Below are 19,810 nucleotides of genomic sequence, written 5' to 3' on the forward strand. Positions count from 1 at the left end.
AAGGAGAATGACCCCCTTTTGGGTGCCCCATTGGTTTTATGGCATGTGTACTTGAAAGTGTTTCAAAATTGACATATTGTGGTCTTTTTGTGCACATTTACATGAAGAAAAAATTCAGGGCCCCAAGGTCGACCTGCAACTATAAAGTTCCTAAGTGCTCTGTCACCTCTCTGTTCTCTTTTCTACCTTTTTTAAGTCTGCTGTTACTTTCCTACTGATACATAATTCACTGTTTGCATCCAATTGTTTTTTTTTTCATTATTGTTTTTGCAAACAGGGAGTTTGTATTACTATCTCATGGCTAGAGTTCTGAAGTAAAAGCTGTAGGATCTTTGTATGAGCGTGTGTGTGTCTGCGTGTGTGTGTTTATGTGTATGTACACATATTTTGTTATGTGTTTTTGGCCATAAGGTACAAAATTTTGGCTGAAGTTAAAGTGTGCTCACAGAATTAAACAATAAACCCAAATACTTTTCAAGTTCAAGTGACTTTAGTAAAATCTTTAATAAATAGGATGGCTTTAAAATTATTGGTAAAATAATGTTAGAAATGTCTTAAGAATTATCAGTATTTTTCTTTTATTGAGCAAGCAGCTTCATATTTATCCCTGCAGAATACTATAAGGTGTCAAAATTTGCCATAAGGGATATAAAATCATAAACCCAGCCCAAAACAGAATCATCTTTGCTTGTGTAATTTTTGATAAATAAGACATTCAATATTGTTCAATTAATGAAAACAGCTAAATCCTAAGTTACTGGTAAAATACCTATGTATTTAACCTTATGATTCCTACTCAGGTAAACACCTAAATTCATAGACTATAAAAATGGTTAACAGGGCAATAACTTTAAATGGTGACTATCACAGTTTTCATGAATATTCTAGGTAAACTATTAAGAAGGTGCCTTGCTTGACCTTCGCCATCTGCCATGATTGTAAGTTTCCTGAGGCCTCCCTAGCCATGCTGAACTGTGAGTCAATTAAACCTCTTTCCTTTATTTATTTATTTTTTTGTGTTTCACACAGACCTTATTTGTTAAGCAGAGTTTATTGTATTTAATCCATTATAAAATTTGAAAAATTGTAGGAAAGCAGCAGACTTGAATTGAGCAATTCTAACAAGGAATAATTCTGGCCCCATGGCAAAACTGATCAGTTTTAAAACAAAGTAAAGTTCACATCGGTTAGGGGGACAAAAAAATGACACTGCTGTACAAACTTCATTTAAAATTACATGTCTAACATGTTTCAAATGCAGTGTGCTCATGAGGGTTTTTCTGAAGTCTTGCCTGGTCTCTGCTTAAAGAGAGACACGGAGCCTCCATATACAAAGAAACTCGATTCAAGGTGTGTCCGTGATTTTTTTAAAAAAGGAAAAAGACAAAGGAAAAAGAGATAATGGATGGCTGTTGTCAATGGAAACTGTAAGGAGACTGTGTCCTCACTGCTCACGGATTGTTTATTGGTCAAAGGCCTCAGGAGGCCCAGGACACTTCACGGCCATCACAGTACCAACTGCAGCTATCACCTTTTTTTTCTTTTTTTCATTTTCTACCTTTTGACATATATAAATTTTCATTTTCTACCTTTTGACATATATAAATACATATATTATATATACTATATACTATATATTATATATAATATATATAATATAGTATATAGTAATATATATAATATATAGTATACTATAATGTATAACGTATGCTATATATGTTATATATAACATATATAATATATATGTTATATAATTATAGATTATATAACATATATAACATATTACATATATGTTATATATAACATATATGTAACATATTATAGATTATATAACATACATAACATATTACATATATGTCATATATAACATATATGTAATATGTTATATATATAATATATAATCTATAATAATATATAACATATATAAAATAATATATGTTATATATAATATATAACTGTATTATATATTATATAATATATAATATATGTTATATAATATATAATATATGTTATATATAATATATAGTTTATAATATATGTTATATATAATATATAATTCATAATTATATAAAATATATGCTATATATAATATATAATTTATAATTATATGAAATATACGTTATATATTATATATAATTTATAATTATATAAAATATATTATTATATGTTATATATAATATATATAATTTATAATTGTATAAAATATATTATTATATGTTATATATAATAATATGATTTATAATTATATAAGATATGTTATTATATGTTATATATAATTTATACTTATATAAAATGTTATATGTTATATATTTATATAATTTATAATTCTGTAAAATATATTATTATATGTTATATATAATATATAATTTATAATTCTATAAAATATATTATATGTTATATATAATAGATATAATTTATAATTCTATAACATATATTACTATATGTTATATATAATATATACATTTATAATTATATATACTATATAAATTATAATATATAATTATATATACTATATAAATTATAATATATAATTTATATACTATATAAATTATAATATATATAATTGTATATACCATATAAATTGTAATATATAATTGTATATACCATATAAATTATAATATATAATTGTATATACCACATAAATTATAATATATATAATTGTATATACCACATAAATTATAATATATAATTGTATATACTATATAAATTATAATATATATAATTGTATATATTTAATATATAATATATATTAAATATATATTATATAATTATATATTTAATATAATATATATTAAATATATATAATACAGTTATATATTATATAATATATATTTAATATGATATATATTATATTATATATTATATATATATGATATATATATAGCTGCAGTTGGTACCGTGAAGGCCGTGAAGTGTCCTGGGCCTCCTGAGGCCTTTGACCAATAAACAATCCGTGAGCAGTGAGGACACAGTCTCCTTACAGTTTCCATTGACAACAGCCATCCATTATCTCTTTTTCCTTTGCCTTTTTCCTAAGAAAAACACAGACACACCTTGAATGTATATATATACTATATTATATATAGTATATATGTATCATAGTATATATAATTATATTTATAATTACACATAATTATATGTACTATATATAATTACATATATAATTATATAATATATAATTATATATATTTATTATTTATATATAATTATATATTATATAATTATATATATTTATTATTTATATATAATTATATATTATATAATTATATATATTTATTATTTATATATAATTATATATTATATAATTATATATATTTATTACATATAATTATATATTATATAATTATATATATTTATTACATATAATTATATAAAATATATATAATTATATATATTTATTACATATAATTATATAAAATATATATAATTATATATATTTATTACATATAATTATATAAAATATATATAATTATATATATTTATTACATATAATTATATAAAATATATATAATTATATATAATTGTATATACCATATAAATTATAATATATGATTTATATACCATATAAATTATAATATATAATTGTATATACCATATAAATTATAATATATATAATTGTATATACCATATCAATTATAATATATATAATTGTATATACCATATCAATTATAATATATATAATTGTATATACCATATCAATTATAATATATAATTGTATATACCATATCAATTATAATATATAATTGTATATACCATATCAATTATAATATATATAATTGTATATACCATGTAAATTATAATATATATAATTGTATATACCATGTAAATTATAATATATATAATTGTATATACCATACAAATTATAATATATAATTGTATATACCATACAAATTATAATATATATAATTGTATATACCATACAAATTATAATATATATAATTGTATATACCATACAAATTATAATATATATAATTGTATATACCATACAAATTATAATATATATAATTGTATATACCATACAAATTATAATATATATAATTGTATATACCATACAAATTATAATATATATAATTGTATATACCATACAAATTATAATATATATAATTGTATATACCATACAAATTATAATATATAATTGTATATACCATACAAATTATAATATATATAATTGTATATACCATACAAATTATAATATATAATTGTATATACTATACAAATTATAATATATATAATTGTATATATTTAATATAATATATATTATATATATTATATAATATATATGTTATATATGTTATATAATTATATATATTTATTATTTATATATAATTATCTGAAAATATATATTTATAATTATATATAATTATATATACTATATAAATTATAATATATAATATATATTATTTAATATAATATATTATATATAATAAATGTAATAATATATTTAATATATATTATATATAATAAATGTAATAATATATTTAATATATATTATATATAATATATTTAATTTATATAATATATAATTATATATTATAATTATAATATATAACCTATAATATATAATATATATACTATATACTATATATTATAATTATAATATATATTATATATTATGTAGTATATATAATATATGTGTTTATATATGTCAAAAGGTAGAAAATGAAAAAAAGAAAAAAAAGGTGATAGCTGCAGTTGGTACCGTGATGGCCGTGAAGTGTCCTGGGCCTCCTGAGGCCTTTGACCAATAAACAATCCGTGAGCAGTGAGGACACAGTCTCCTTACAGTTGCCATTGACAACAGCCATCCATTATCTCTTTTTCCTTTGTCTTTTTCCTTTTTTAAGAAAAACACAGACACACCTTGAATGTATATATATACTATGTTATATATAGTATATATATCATAGTATATATAATTATATTTATAATTACATATAATTATATGTACTATATAAATTATGATATATATAATTATATGTAATTATAAATATATATATAAATATATAATTATATATACTATATTATCTATTATAATATATATAATATAATTATATATATTATATATTATATATAAGATATAAATATAATATATAGTATATTATAATATATAATATAATATAAATATAATAATATATATTAAAATATATATGTTATATATTAAATATGTAATTATATATTCTATATAAAATATAATATATTTTATATAGAATATATTATTATATTAAATATAAATATATATTATATAGTATATAGTATATAGATGTTATATATAATATGTAATATATAATATAATAGATATAATTATATATTTTTTATATATGTCAAAGGTAGGAAATATATATATTATATATAATTACCAGCCTGACCAACATGAAGAAACCCTGTCTCTACTAAAAATACAAAATTAGCCAAGTGTGGTGGTGGATGCCTGTAATCGCAGCTACTCGGGAGCCTGAGGCAGGAGAATCGCTTGAACCCGGGAGGTGGAGGTTGTGGTGAGCCAAGATTGCACCATTGCACTCCAGCCTAGGCAACAAGAGTGAAACTCTGTCTCAAAAAAAAAAAAAAAAAAAGCTCTTCATGGTCCACTGACTGAGGAGAATCTACCACTTCACAGCCTAGGACCTGAAGATTTGATCTTCTGAGAACACCAGAGAATGACTATCCTTGCCATCCACACTGCAGCAACACTTTGAGACCTTGAACCTTGAGTTCATAACAGAACTCAGAAGGGCCCCTTCATACTCTTGGATCTGTATACCCATTGGAAACCTTAAGGTAAAGTTAACCAGGGAAGTTTCTCCCCAGAAGAAGATAGCATTTATGACATGGACAGCTTTTTATCAAGATCACAGATCAAGATTTCTCTGCTATCATGAGATTCCTATCTTTCAATTTTTTTCCTTGCCTATGTCTAGAAATAAAAAAGGGGGTTTGTTGTGTACTCATGGGGCATACTTTTATTTTTGAAGGATTTTGCAACCAGCCTTATATATGGAGTGGTTGATAGATGGAAGATGAAGGGCCAACATGGGTGAGAAATTTTAATGATATATTTGTTATCACATAATTAGAAACAGAACATTGGTCCACTCCTCTTAACCTACGTCATGGGTTAAAGATAACATTGCTAGGAGATCTTCACTCTTCTTTATGGGCATCATTTGTTAGGTCTCTTTTTTCCATAGTTTGGAGTAAATAAGGCAATGATTAGAAATGTATCCCTCATGATAGGCTCTATAGTAGATTCTACTGTAAAGGCTATGGTTACACAATAGACTTTAAATTCTTTTGTGAAAGTTATGCTAAATAACAGTATTACTCTAGACTAGAGTAATAGAGAAGTATATGTGTAGTTGCTGGCACTTCTTGTTGTCCGTGGAGAAATACACTGAGTAGTATAGAGATTCAGTTGTAGGGAGATTAATGACTGTTTGGTTAAAGCGAGTAGACCCTTTATCTAGTTCTTTCTTTGATCCATTTTAGTTTAGTTGGTTTGGTTCATGGAGATCCTGGCTAAGGAGTATACCCCAAACTCTTGGTATCATCCTCCTGATAGTCATAATAGTAGTGTCATTGGCATGCTGTAGTCTCTCAAAAGTTTTAAATGTTTGCATGCAGCCATTTCTAGAATATCAAATGGTTTCTCTTCAACTGGGATGACAAAAACTTGAAGAAATGTCTGATCACAAGGACATCATAAGCTATGAATGATGTGCTGAGACCAGATGCCCAAAATGATGGTAATGAGAGTGGCACTAAGGCCCTAAGTTTTGGTCGTATTTTCACCTAAGTGAGAACCTGACCAAAAAGGGGGAATTTTTAAACAAAATTATGGGAGGCCATTGTTTTAGACAGAGCTCATACACTAGGTCCCAACAGACAAGACCAAACAAAAATGTAGTCACTTATGCTAAAGGTGACATAAACTAAGACTTTAAGGAAACAGATAGATCCTAGAACAGACCAGGTTTTGTTTTTCTCCTGTAAACAAGATATTACAGCATAAGGTGGTACCCTCTACTCCAACTTTTATGAAAAATAACTTGAGGTGGGGCATAGTGCCTCATGCCTGTAATCTCAGCATTTTGGGAGGCTGATGTGGGCAGATTGCTTGAACTCAGAACTTTGAGACCAGCCTGGGCAACATGGCAAAATCCTGTCTCTACAAAAAATTCAAAAATTAGCCAGGTGTGTTGGTGAGAGGTGACAACGTGCTAGCAGCCCTCGCTTGCTCTTGGTGCCTCCTCAGCCTTGGCACACTTGAGGAGCTCGTCAGCCCACCGTTGCACTGTGGGAGCCCCTCTCTGGGCTGGCCAAGGCCAGAGCTGGCTCCCTCTGCTTGCACGGAGGTGTGGAGGGAGAGGTGCGGGCAGGAACCGGGGCTGTGCGCGGCCCTAGTGGGCCAGTGTGAGTTCTGGGTAGGTGTGGGCTCGATGGGCCCTGCACTCAGAGCAGCCAGCCGATGCTGCCAGCCCCGGGCAGTGAGGGGCTTAGCACCTGGGCCAGCAGCTGCAGAGGTTGCGCCGGGTCCCCTAGCAGTGCCGGCACTGCGCTCGAATTCTCGTCAGGCCTCAGCTGCTTCCCTGCGGGGCAGGGCTTGGGACCTGCAGCCCGCCATGCCTGAGCCTCCCCGCCCCTGCCGTGGGCTCCTGCACAGCCTGAGCCTCCATGACGAGTGCCGCCCCCTGCTCCGTGGCGCCTGGTCCCATCGACTGCCCAAGGGCTGAGGAGTGCAAGCGCACGGCACGGGATGGGTGGGCAGCTCTGCCTGTGGCCCTGGTGTGGGATCCACTAGGTGAAGCCAGCTGGGCTCCTGAGTCTAGTGGGGACTTGGAGAACCTTTATGTCTAGCTAAGGGATTGTAAATACACCAATCAGCACTCTGTGTCTAGCTCAAGGTTTGTAAATACACCAATCAGCACCCTGTGTCTAGCTCAAGGTGTGTAAATGCAGCAATCAGTGCTCTCTGGGGACTTGGAGAACTTTTGTGTCTAGCTCAGGGATTGTAAACACACCAATCAGCACCCTGTCAAAACGGACCAATCAGCTCTCTGTAAAACAGACCAATCAGCTCTCTGTAAAATGGACCAATCAGCAGGATGTGGGTGGGGCCAGATAAGGGAATAAAAGCAGGCTGCCCCAGCTAGCAGTGGCAACATGCTCGGGTTTCCTTCCACGCTGTGGATGCTTTGTTCTTTTGCTCTTTGCAATAAATCTTGCTGCTGCTCACTCTTTGGGTCAGCACTGCCTTTGTGAGCTGTAACACCGCGAAGGTCTGCAGCTTCATTTCTGAGCCAGCGAGACCACAAACCCACCAGAAGGAAGAAACTCTGAACACACCCGAACATCAGAAGGAACAAACTCCGGACACGCCGCTTTTAAGAACTGTAACACTCACCACGAGGGTCTGCGGCTTCATTCTTGAAGTCAGTGAGACCAAGAACCCACCAATTCCGGACACATTGGCACATCCCCATAGTCCAGCTACTTGGGAGACTGAGGTGGGAGGATTGCTTGAGCCTGGGAGGTGAAGGTTGCAGTGAGCTGAGATTGTGCCACTGCACTCTAGCCTGGGCAACAGAGTGAGAACCTGTCTCAAACCAAAAACAAACAAAATGTAACTTGAAGTCCTTATTCCCACTTTACAAAACTCACTGCTCTGCTATTTCCCAGTGGATTTTGAGACAAAATAAGTACATTTATGGTGATGATAGTCACATCAATGACTAAAGTTTTGGTCAAATTTGAGAGGATGACCAAAAGGGGAAAATTGTTCAATCAATTTTAGCCTACAGCTGTTTCCTTACATATTTTAAGTTTGGCCTAAAGATTTCGCTGTACATAGTGAACTATAACCGAAATGGATGTGTAAACAGACTATAACCTACTCTTGTGCCAATCACCGAATTTTGGCCAATTAACGGTGGCCAATTGTTCAAATCATGTTCAAATAATGCAAATGGTGAGCTGTAACCAATAGAGCTGTTTCTGTATCTCACTTCTGTTTTCTGTACATCACTTTCCTTTTTCTGTCAGTCTTCTTTTACCACATCATTGTGTTGGAGTCTCTCTGAACTCTGGCTCAGGAGGCTGCCCGATTTGTGAATCTTTTTTTGCTCAATTAACCTCTGTTAAATTTAATTTGGCTAAGAGTTTTTCTTTCTTTTTTTTTTTGAGACGGAGTCTCACTCTGTCACCCAGGCTGGAGTGCAGTGGTATGATCTCAGCTCACTGCAACCTCTGCCTCCTGGGTTCAAGTGATTCTCCTGCCTCAGCCTCCTGAGTAGCTGGGATTACAGGCATGCATCACCATGCCCAGCTAATTTTTGTATTTTTAGTAGAGACGGGGTTTCACCATGTTGGCCAGGCTAGTGTCGAACTCCTGACCTCATGATTCGCCCACCTGGGCCTCCCAAAGTGCTGGGATTACAGGCGTGAGCTGCGGTGTCCAGCTGATGAAAATGATTTTTTACCATTCCGGTCTTCCTAGCTGTAGAAAGAAACCTAAATATGCTACCCCAAAATATACTTCTTTGGTATATTTTGATATGACTATTCAGAGGGGCTACAACACAGGAATAGTTCTGAAAAGCTGTCCTTTTGTGGGGGAGATTTACGTCTGTAGAGGAAATTTACATTAGTGAGGTAAACAGTAAACAGGCTTTCTCTGAGGCCCCCCTACCCCCATCTGCCTTATTGAGATCTAGGAAATATTAACTCACAGGAAAAGGAGACTAAAAGTTTGTTAATGGAAAAACCAAACTCTGCAAAAATATTTAAGAGGTTTATTCTGAGCCAATATGAGTGACTGTGGCCCAGGGAACAGTCTCAAGAGGTCCTAAGAAAGTGTGCCCTAGGTGGTTGGGTTACACTTTGGTTTTATACATTTTAGGGAGACAAGAATTGTAGGTAAAATTATAAATCAATACAAGGAAGGTGTACATTTGTTCAACCTAAAGAGGTGGAATATCTTGAAGTGGGGGCTTATAGGTCATAGGTAGATTCAAAGATTTTCTGATTGGCAATGGTTTGAAAGAGTTAAGATTTGTTTAAAGACTTGAAGTTAGTAGAAAGGAATACTTGAGTTAAGATAAGGGGGGTTGTGGAGGACAAAGTTCTTGTTTTGTAGATGAAGACTCATAGATAGCCACCTTCAGAGGGAATAGATGACAGTACAGGACCATCACCATCTTGGACAAGCACAGCCATTCTAAAGTTCCCCTTGATAAAAACCACCTAAATCCAAAGGGCATCAGCCTAATGGCTAAGGTCAGCATGACCATAAACCACAAATGACATCTCCAACCAGAAACATTCCAACCATAAGATAAACCCCTTCCTGACCAGAAATATGCCAGCCCCGAGATAACCTCCCCTCTGGCCGTAGAGATGTCAGCCCCGATATAATCTCCCCTCTGACCAGAGATATTCCAACCCCACCATAAACTTCTTCCCCACACAGAAACATTCTAAGCCTGTGATAAGCCCACTCACCCTAAAAGCAATAAATACTCTTAGTCTGTAAGAGAGAGTGCTCCTGACTGAAATCGGCCAGAAGCCCCTCTCAGGTTTATTCTCCAAAATAAACCTATCTTTGACTATTGAGCTGCTTTACGTGTTTCTTTGTCTTTTTTTTTTTTTTTGAGACAGAGTCCTGTTCTGTCACCCAGGCTGGAGTACAGTGACATGATCTCGGCTTACTGCAACCTCTGCCTCCTGGGTTCAAGAAATTCTCCTGCCTCAGCCTCCCAAGTAGCTGGGACTACAGGTGCCTACCACCATGCCCAGCTAATTTTTGTATTTTTAGTAAAGATGGGGTTTCACTATGTTGGCCAGGTTGGTCTCGAACTCCTGACCTCAGGTGATCCACCTGCCTTGACCTCCCAAAGTGCTGGGATTACAGGTGTGAGCCACCGCACCCAGCCACATGTTTCTTTCCTTTTTCTTTAACTCTTAAAATAGATGCCACATGTCTCTTTTCAGACCTTAAATGTGTCAGATTCTCATTTAATCTCTCCTACATCCAGGACTGGCCTAGAAAGGAAAGGCCTGGTTGCATTAACGGAGATTCTCTAGGGATGCAGATTTTCCTCAGAAAAGATGGTTTTGCAGGGCCATTTCAAAATATGTCAAAGAAATATATTTGGGGGCAAAATATTTTGATTTCCTCCAGGGTCTGTTGTCATGTGATGCTATACCACAGTCAGGTTGGAATTTGGTATCTTACTGCCACAAAGAGTCTGTTTTGTCAGTCTTATGATCTCTATTTTAATATTAATGCTGGTCAGTTGTTCCTAAACTCCAAAAAGGAGGGAGTATAATGAGGTGTGTCCAACTTTCCTTCCCATGATGGCTGGAAATTCAGTTTTTCAGGTTTCTTTGGGGACCCCTTGGCCAAGAGGGAGTCTGTTCAGTTGGTTGTGTAAACCAAAAGTAAAATTCTAAGCCCTTGACCATCTAAATGGACCCCTCCTTTCAGCAAGGACATTCCAAAGTTTACCTGAAAAACTAGTTCAAGCCATGACGGGAAGTGGAAAGGGGGCATCAGATATGCCTCATTATACCCTCCTCCCTTTTGGAATTACTGATAGAACAGACTCTTTAAGTCTGATAAGAAACCCTTACAATTGGCTGGGCGCGGTGGCTCATGCCTGTAATCCCAGCACTTTGGGAGGCTGAGGCGGGCAGATCATGAGGTCAGGAGATCAAGACCATCCTGGCTAATACAGTGAAACTCCGTCTCTACTAAAAATACAAAAAAATTAGTCAGGCGTGGTGGTGGGCGCCTGTAGTCCCAGCTACTCGGGAGGCTGAGGCAGGAGAATGGCGTGAACCCGGGAGGCAGAGCTTGCAGTGAGCCGAGATCGTGCCACTGCACTCCAGCCTGGGCGACGGAGCGAGACTCCATCTCAAAAAAAAAAAAACAAAAACAAAAACAAAAAAAAACCGCTTACAGTCTACTCTCTCTGAAGCCTGCTACCTGGAGGCTTCACCTGCATGATCAGGTCTTGGTCTCCACGATGCCTTATCTTAACCCAGGCACTCCTAAGTTTTTAGACAGTAACTTAACTCTTTTAACCAATTGACAATCAGAACATCTTTGAATCTACCTATGATGTGGAAGCCCCCATTTCCAGTTGTTCCACCTTTCTGGACTGAACCAACCAATGTACATCTTACTTGATTGATGTTTCATGTTTCCTTAAAATGTAGAAAAACTAAGCTGTATCCCAACCACCTCGGGCACAAGTTCCTGGGATCTCCTGAGGGCCATGTCATGAGCCATTTCTCACTCATATTTGGCTCAGAATACATCTCTTTAAATATTTTACCGAGTTTGACTCTTTTCTTTGACAATTGTTGGGCTTAGGGTTTTATTTTTAGTTTACAATTCTGACACTTTTAAAGTTTGACAGAGAGCTCTCACCATAGGCTACCACCTATTCTTTCTGAGGGGAGCTCCAAGATTCCCTGAGAGGTTTTTATCTACAAAACAAGAAGCCATTGCTTGTCATACTTTCCTCTCTTCATTCTCCCTGTGCCGATTAATTCCCCCAACAAGAAACCCAAGCCCCTATTCTTTCCGTAGCCTCAGGATGGTAAAAAAAACCAAAAAAACAAACTTCAGTCATCTGGCTCTCCTTTGAGTCTTTTGCAGGACTCACATGTCCATAGCCATGTTAATACATTTATATGCTTTGTTTCCTGTAAATTTGTCTATTGTTAATTCATTTCAATAGACTTAGACTTGAACTTTCAGAGGGAAAGTTTGAATTTCCCTACACTGTCAACAAAAGAAAAAAATTAATTGCCCTCAAATCTCAGAAATGAATGAAGTGGCTGGAAGGCCTAATGGTGTTCCTTCGTTACAACTGTGGTCAGAGGTGTTGGAGCCAGAGTAACTCCATCTTGAACAGGGCCAGAGTAAAATGAGGGTGAGGCCTGCCAGGCTGCATTCCCAGGAGGTTAGGCATTTGTAGTCACATGATAAGACAGGACGTTAGCAGGACTGGTTTCCCAAGATACAGGTCACAAAGACCCCACTGATAAAACAGGATGTGGTAAAGAAGCTGGCCAAAACCCACCAAAGTCAAGATGATGATGAAAGGGAGCTCTGGTTATCCTCACTGCTCATGACACACTAATTGTAATTCACCAGCACCATGACAGTTTACAAATGCCATGGCAACGTCCAGAAGTTATCCTATTGGTCTAAAAAGGGGAGAAACCCTCAGTTTCTGGTAAAAGGGTGAGGACCAGAAAACTCATGAATAATTCACCCCTTGTTTAGCATATAATCAAGAAATAACCATAAGTATACTCAGTCAAGCAGCCCATGCTGCTGCTGTGTGTATGGAGTAGCCATTCTTTGGTTTCTTTACTTCTCTAATAAACTTGCTTTCACTTTACTCTGGGGATTCACCCCAAATTCTTCCTTGTGGAGATGCAAGAACCCTCTCAAGGGGTCTGGATCAGGGACACCCTTCCAGTAACACTGCGATCTCACTACCTTTATAGGGTTTTCTTTTTCCTGGCAGCAGTTATCAAAGCAGGAGGCAGATGGTCATCAATATGAGATTGTCTGGATGTAGAAAAGTCATTGCCAGTTTCAGTGTCTCTATACTCTGTTGATAGCCAGTTAAGAGGGAAAAGTTTCCAGAAAGGAAATTTAAATTCTTTTAATTTTCAAAATATTTCTTGTAGAAATAAGACCTTTGTTTAATCCTAATCTTATTGTCAAACTTACAAATAAATGTATGGGATAGCCGGGTGTGGTGGCGCATGCCTGTAATCCCAGTGAGGCTGAGGTATGAGGAATGCTTGAGGCTAGGAGGTTAAGACCAGCCTGGGCAACAGTGAGACCACCATCTCTAGAAAAAATAAAATTAGGCTGGGCGTGGTGGCTCACGCCTGTAATCCCAGCACTTTGGGAGGCTGAGGAGGGTGGATCACGGGGTCAGGAGATCGAGACCATCCTGGCTAGCACCGTGAAACCCCGTCTCTACTAAAAATACAAAAAAATTAGCCGGGCATGGTGGTGGGCGCCTGTGGTCCCAGCTGCTCAGGAGGCTGAGGCAGGAGAATGGCGTGAACCCAGGAGGCGGAGCTTGCAGTCAGCCGAGATCGTGCCACTGCACTCCAGCCTGGGGGACAGAGCGAGACTCTGTCTCAAAAAAAAAAAAAAAAAAAAAGTATGGGATAAAGGATAGCGCTCAACTCAGTCCAAAAGATCAATTTCAGTAATGTAAGTAACAAAGTTGATTTTTAAATAATAAAAATACCAACCTCCTTGTTAAAGATATACATGAAATTCACTCACAGCATACTTTCTATAAATGCTGCTATTTAAGATTTGATTTTGATAAAAAAAATTGTGTCTGGATCATGTTTATCCTACTTTTGTCCATTGCTTGTATCTGGAGAAATGACCCTTTAGTAAATAATTTTTTCAACCCAGATTTTTCTCTTTGAACTAAGCAAAAGACTTCTGACTGGTTTCCTTTCAGTCAGTTTTTCTTATAGCAGCCAGATACGAGTTGTGTTAATGTCTTGTGATAGCCATATACACCCACCGACTTCTTTTCACTTTGCCTTGCTTTCTTTAAAAAAATAAAAATAAAATAAAAATGTATGAGTCTCACTTTGTTGCCCAGGCTGGACTTGAGCTTCTGGGCTCAACCAATCCTCCCACCTCAGCCTCTGGAGTAGCTGGAACTACAGGCTGCCTTGCTTGCTTTCTTGATGGGGCTCATCACTCTCTGAAATTATTTGTTTTTTTGTCTGTTAGATGTCTATAATGAATAATGAGTGTATGTTTAAAGCCCTTTGACAGCTTCAGGATTAAGGATCAAGGATTAATCCCTAATCCTGAAGCTGTCAAAGGGCTTTTAGGATTAAGTCTTATCTTCTGCCACAGCACAATCTGACCCTTGTTTGTCTCTCTGGACTCTCCTACAGTGCTCGTCCCACCTCCTTGGAACCATATCCGATACTTGTCTAACCATACCCTCTTCTCTGGTTCTCTGCCACATGCTGTTCTCCATTTCTGGAATATTTTTTCCTCAGCTGACCCCTCTTCATCCTTAACCCTTTGGGTCCCTGACCCACTGGCCTGAGGAAGGACCCCTTACTGTGTGTTCCATGAGCTTTCTGGGCTTCCCTCATTAGTACTTCTTTTTTTTCTGATTTATCATTGTCCATTTGTCTAGATTCCTCCATTAGACATGAAGTTGGGGGCGGAGGTCTGCCCACTCTCTGGTGTCTCTTCAGAGCCTGAAAGAGAGCCTGGCATACATATTTGTTAAAACAACGAATAAATGAATGAATGACCGAAAAACCCAAAAGTAGCTTAGAAGCAATTCTACTTTTGTTATATGATAACATGATAGATCATGTTTTCTTTATCACAATTACTCTGCCAGAAAGCAGGATAAGAAAAAGGCCAGAAATCTTAGACCTTGAGAAATGATTTTTCCCAAAGTTGTATCTGTAGTAAACAGGTGATGTGGGAGCCTGGGTTGGTGATTGGGACGCTTGCATTTACTTCCTAATTCTGCCACTTTCTAGGATTTCTGAAGCATGGGAGAGAGATTCCAAATCTCCTGAGGGGCTGGGAAAAATGCACTCAATTACTTTTGGGACTAAAGGTTTGTGATTCTATATTCTCTGATTTATTAATCCTATCAATTAGGCAGACTTAATTAATCAGGTGAGATGCGGTGTAGCAGGCCAGATCCTTCCGGCGAACACTTAGGGGCTTCCTATGCTAGTCCACTAGAGAAAGGTAAGGGCATGTTCCCTGAGGAGTCGGCTGGATCCTGAGGATGATCTCCCTGTCTCACCGCCCTGCTGCTGGAGGACCACACAGCTCAGGCTCTGCCTGAAGGAATGGGGCATAACTATTAAGTTATGCAAGTTATAACTATTAAGTTGGTGCAAAAGTAACTGCAATTTTTGTCACTACTTTTTATTTTTTGAGATGGAGTCTCACTGTGTCACCCAGGCTGGAGTGCAATGGCACGATATCAGCTCACTGCAACCTCTGCCTCCCAGGTTCAAGCAATTCTCTCACCTCAGCCTCCTCAGTAGCTGGGATTACAGGCACATGCCACCACGCCTGGCTAATTTTTGTATTTTTTAGTAGAGTTGGGGTTTTGCCATGTTGGCTAGGCTGGTCTTGAACTCCTGACCTCAGGTGATCCGCCCACCTCGACCTCCCAAAGTGCTGGGGTTACAGGTGTGAGCCACCGCGCCTGGCCTGTCATTACTTTTAATGGCAAAAACCACAATTACCTTTGCACCAACCTAATAGAAAAGTATCAGAAAAAAGTTTCAGTGAGGAGACTTTATGGGCCTTAAATGGTTTGAAGAGTCTCAAGCCTGCCCACAATGGCTCTTACATGCCCTTAGGCTGCGAAGAAATTTTACAGACTGACCCCAGATGCTATCTGTGGACCTTGGAGTTGGGAGGAGTCATAAATCCTGCATACAGCCCCAGAGGCCCTCACACAGTGAAGGCAGCTCTGAGGTCCCATCAATGATTTTCCATGTATTTGTCTAGATTCCTCCACTGGATGTGAAGTTGGGGGCAGAGGTCTGCCCACTCTCTGGTGTCTCTTCAGAGCCTGGCATATACATACTTATTGAGCCAATGAGTAAATGACTGAAACGCCTTAAAGTAGCTTAGAAACAATTCCACTTTGATTATATGACGGTAACATAGTGTCTATTGATGGGAGCCCAGATTACTAGGGCCACTTTTATTTTAAATACCGGATTTGGAGTAATCTGGGACAACTTCCCATTGGTGTTCATGATAGGAAAGGTTGTTGGGAAAAACCACCAGAAGAATCCTTCTGGGCTCTTGGTCAGGTTGGCCTAGAAGTGAGGCAGGAGAATAGGGTCTGGAGGCAGGGAACCTCAGGACTTCCTAGAACTAAATCAAGTGGGAACACTTCAGCTACCACAGGAAATATCATCTTCATTTACATAGGGCGTACACCAAGTAAATGACTTTGTAACTTTATTTCATCCTCTTCATTTACATAGAGTGTATACCAAGAAAATAACTTTGTAACTTCACTTTAGTCTCTTCATTTACATAAGGCTTAACACCAAGTAACCAATGGAAACCTCTAGAGGGTATTTAAAACCCAGAAAATTCTGTAACAGGGCCCTTGAGCCCCTATGCTCATACCTGCTCCCACCCTGTGGAGTGTACTTTCATTTCCAACAAATCTCTGCTTTTGTTGCTTCATTCTTTCCTTGCTTTGTTTGTGCATTTCGTCTAAATCTTAGTTCAAAACACCAAGAACCTGGACACCCTTAACCGGTAACAGAAGGGCTTCTTACTAGCCTAGTCTTCTACAAGAAATTGAACTGGAAGGATTCAAGAACAGAACTTCTGAACTAAAACAAAATCTTGGAAAGATTAAGGCAGAAAGGTTTCTTTAGTTTGGTCTTCATCCTTATTTTCCTTCCAGCCAGGATTTGGATTGATGGAGAGTATTGATTAATATGAAAGATTTGGGGCCTGGTGCGGTGGCTCACAACTGTAATCCCAGCACTTTGGGAGGCTGAGGCAGGCAGATCGCTTGACCCCAGGAGTTCAAGATCAGCCTGGGCAACATGGTGAAACTCCATCTCTACAAAAAACCCCCCAGATTAGTCAGGCATGGTGGCATGCACCTGTAGTCCCAGCTATTCCAGAGGCTGAGGTGGGAGGATTGTTATGCCCAGACCATTAGTTCCCCAAAGAAGACCACCAGAGTCCAGAGTCAAAGCCAAGCGGCAAGGATCTTTACTACAAGTTCGAACCTGGTCCCTCCATTCCACAGCATACAAGAGGGCCCTGAACAATGCGAGTGTTTGCTTTTTATAGCCTGAGAGTTACAGGGGAACAAAGGAATTCTTTTGGTTCCTGCTTTTTCAGTAAAACTTTGAACGGCTGTCCCCTTATCGGAGACTTTCCTGGTGGTGTTTGTACTGGGCTCAGGAAGTTTGAGAGATATATGGCGATATGTGGTGAGATGGGAAGATGGGATGTGTTTGTACTGGGCTTGTTTGTTTTGAGCCCGGGGCTGAGGAATGTGCCCGGCTCCTTTCAGGATCACCTGAGTCCAGGAAGTCAAGGCTGTGGCAGGCCAGGTCTCACTAACACAGGCCTCCATAACAACTGTTTCAGCACTGACTGTGTAGTTAACTTAAATATTAAAAGCTGAAAGAGCCAATGTCCTTACACAAAGGCTGGGATGTAACAAAAGCCCACCAAGAGCTTTGTCTAGGTCTTTCCTGGGCCTTAAAACAAAATAATGAAGGAATTCTTAACAGGACCTGTGTAGGATTAAACAAGTTTTATTGGGGGTCTGAAGAAACTCCCCAGGCCTTCACAAACTCCTCAAACCTTCATGATTTAGCAGGAGACAAAATAAGGTTAATCACTCCAGCAACTCGACCCATTTAGATTGACTGAGGCTCCAGAGGAAGGTCTTCAGGACTCACACCTTAATTTTAGATTAAAAGAAGTTAATCACTTACGTCTTTTGATGAATGCACACTTACATGTAGACTTATAGCTTAAAAGGTATATAAGCTCTGGAAAACTTTGTAATTTTGAGTTAGTCTGGTGATAATTTTCAGGCCTTCTCCTTGTAACCAGTTGCAGAAATAAAAATCTTCTTCCTCAGTTCATCTGCATCTTGTTATTAGGCCATAAGAAATAGCAGCCCGACCCTCAGTTTGGTCCGAGAACAAGGCGGCAGTGAGCCATGATTGTGCCACTGCACTCTAGCCTGGGTGACAGAGCAAGACCCTGTCTCAAAAAGAAAAAAAAAATTGCAAATGTTGAAGATTGTGGATTTCATGGATTTTTTTTCTACACAGGGACTGCATTATCTCAAAAAATTAAAAACAGCCAAATTCTCATGTGTCTTCTGAACTGGGTTAATTGCTCTTGGGAGTTTAATTTTAGTTTCTGAGGCCTCTGACTTGCCAGAGGCAGTGTTAGACATGGGGTCATCAGCTTTCCCCAGAGGACTTCCTTTTAGTTAAGAGGCTTGTTTGGGGCTGGAAGAAGGGAATTTTTTTTGGTAGGGGAAGGAATGTGAAAGGATGGTAGTGCTGTTTTTTGGGAGCTGTGCTCACAAGGTCTGAGTTTTGTATGTTGTTTATTTACCCAAAAGGGGAAAACTGCAGTTATCTAATGTTATATGCAGGATATTCCCCGAACCCTGGGAAAAGCAAGGTTTCCCAGGTACCTGTTTCTTTTTTTTTTTTTTTTTTTTTTTGAGATTAGTCTGTGTCACTCAGGCTGCAGTGCAGTGGCACGACCTTGGCTCACCTCTGCCTCCCAGGTTCAAGCGGTTCTCATGCCTCAGCCTCCCAAGTAGCTGGGATCACAGGCATGTGCCACCACACCTGGCTAACTTTTTGTATTTTTAGTAGAGACGGAGTTTCGTCATGTTGGCCAGGCTAGTCTCAAACTCCTGACCTCAAGTGATCTGCCCGCCTTGGCCTCCCAGGTACCTGTTTCAAAGATAAACTGTTTGTGGTTTATGGAAACTGAAGTCTGGCCCTCTAGGGTAGAGTTTGAAGGGACATCTTATTTCCTAGTCACAGGAAGTTTTCTTGCAAAAGTGGGATCATCTATTGAATTCAAACCTGTGTCCTTCATAGGTTAGAGCCTGTGTTCTGGGCCTTGTATGGTTCGCCAATGTAATAATTACCTGGAAAGTTTGGATCCCTTCAACTCACACACCTCCACTACTCAGGTGTCAACAGTAAATGGGTCTCAGGATTCTCAAGGTGT

Source organism: Gorilla gorilla, chromosome 15 (genome assembly GCF_029281585.2).
Source record: "Gorilla gorilla gorilla isolate KB3781 chromosome 15, NHGRI_mGorGor1-v2.1_pri, whole genome shotgun sequence".
NCBI classification, from domain to species: Eukaryota; Metazoa; Chordata; class Mammalia; order Primates; family Hominidae; genus Gorilla; species Gorilla gorilla.